The following is a 1,947-nucleotide window of genomic DNA, read 5'->3' as shown; positions in this document are numbered from 1 at the left end:
TGTCACAAGGTGGCGATAGTGAGGCTGACCCAAAAGTAAGAAGACTATCACCCTATAGTTCCCTTGACATTTTGGATTATTGCAGAAAATAATCTGTGACCAACAAAAGTTTATGATTCTTTACACATTTTGTTCATGCTAATCTTATATGGGATCAGATTCCCATCTAAAGTATTGCAGTCACGGATAAAAAAAAATAACAAAATTTAAAAACACAAGTAAAAATATATTGCACAAGATTCGCTTTCACAACGAAACACACAGCATCACACACGGCGGGCTAGAGTGAGGAACGGCCGGCTGGTTATAATAATAATAATGTTAATAATAAATAAATGTTAAGCATTTGGCCCAGTCGGCTATGGCCAGCCGCCTGGTCCCAGGATGGGCCGACCGAACCGTTCAGTCAGAATCAAGCACGTCATCAGAGAGATTGCACCAACAGCTTGTAACACTCCAAAGAGAAAGGAAAATTTGAATTGCATTATATGACCCCTTTAACTGCCAATGCTCAGTGTTGTTCACTTGGTGAAAATGGATAACTGTCAGCGGGGAAACATCTTTCCATACAGGACACCGTTATATGTACTGATCAATGAAAGTGATAGTGTTACAGAGGAGACAGTTACAGATGCCAGGTGTATCTGACATGTACACAATGATTTATTTGCATATTGTGTTCATTTACATAAACACTATGCAACATATGCAACAAGCTACATATATAATTGCATAACACTATAAAATTAACGTTTTAAATATATAAAGTTAGAATACAGCAACAATATGAAAGTAAAACAGCCAGCAGGTGGCGGAAAGTATCTTTAGAGTAAGACATTAAATCATTCATTCAAATGGCAGATTCATTCAGTGAGGAATAAAGTGAATCATTCAATATGAAAGGCTGCTGTGTGTTGCTTGTAGGACACTGTTCTGCTGTGGCTTTGTTTGGACTCTTCATCAAGCAAAATGAGAAAATAGGTACAATGTAAAACTCACTCAAAATTTACTTCTTGTTATATTGATTTTATACTACAGTTCAATAAAGATTTTCAATGGAGCTGATAGTTGGGGAAAACACTCTTCCTCATGTGATATTGCTTAACTGTATGTCATTTTATAATCTCAGAGTAACACAAAATAATATAAAGATAAATCTTACAAGACCATCAACCTTATCAATGACATACTGTACATGAAAGAAAAAGCTGCAAAGCTGTTTACAAAAAAACAATACATGACAAAAAATAAGCAAAATACTGCCTACAGACAGTTAACAATTACGAGCAATACAGCAAACTAAACAATTGTGATTGGGATGTATTACTCTTACTCATATAATCCTCTCCTAATAGGAATAACCATAAGACTTATTATCAGTCAGGTAAAGGCTAGCCAGGCACATCAGTGACTTCGCGAGGCCGGTGCATATTGTGGCTGCTCCCTTTCGCGATGTGGCCATAGGCGAATAAATACAGGTGAATATAACCACGACGGGTCACTAAGATGGCTCATTTAATGTTAACTGAACGCCAGGTAGGCCTACAGCAGTGACAGACAGACACATATAACGGTGTCCTGTATGTATGGCGCGCACTTCGTGCCAAAATCAAACATTCGAACGACCGACCGACCGATCGAACATCAAACCGAACGTCTATCCGAACGTCTTGAGCTTTGAGCGTCTTACACTGCGGGTGACCCACGTGATGTCAGCGTCTTGAAATTAGCTGGTTTTTAAAAATTTAAGGAGCCAAGCTGCTGTGTAAAGACTTTATATATATATAAATATATATACTTTATATATATATATTTATCATGTCTGTGAGGCAATTCGCTGAGTTTCAGTTCATCATTCAGCGCTCCTGTTCAAGACCGAGATGGCAGAATGCGCATCCCGTTTTCCTATTTATTTTATAAAAGCACAACGTTTTGTTGATATTGTGA

General features: G+C 37.7%; 1 long non-coding RNA gene across 1 annotated transcript in view; it reads right to left on the bottom strand.

Moving 5' to 3' along the window:
• Window positions 1-527: 527 nt before the first annotated feature.
• Window positions 528-1,947, bottom strand: part of LOC107732632 (uncharacterized) — an 8,787-nt gene continuing 7,367 nt past the window's right edge. The window contains exon 4 of the long non-coding RNA XR_001638891.1: window positions 528-588. This is a non-coding gene — a long non-coding RNA (uncharacterized LOC107732632). The remainder of the gene's footprint in view (window positions 589-1,947) is intronic.

The sequence above is a fragment of the Sinocyclocheilus rhinocerous genome, unplaced genomic scaffold (genome assembly GCF_001515625.1).
Source record: "Sinocyclocheilus rhinocerous isolate Xijiao unplaced genomic scaffold, SAMN03320098_v1.1 scaffold1542, whole genome shotgun sequence".
NCBI lineage: Eukaryota > Metazoa > Chordata > Actinopteri > Cypriniformes > Cyprinidae > Sinocyclocheilus > Sinocyclocheilus rhinocerous.
The sequence above is the reverse complement of the archived record's forward strand: the minus strand, read 5'-3'. Positions and strand labels throughout refer to the sequence as shown.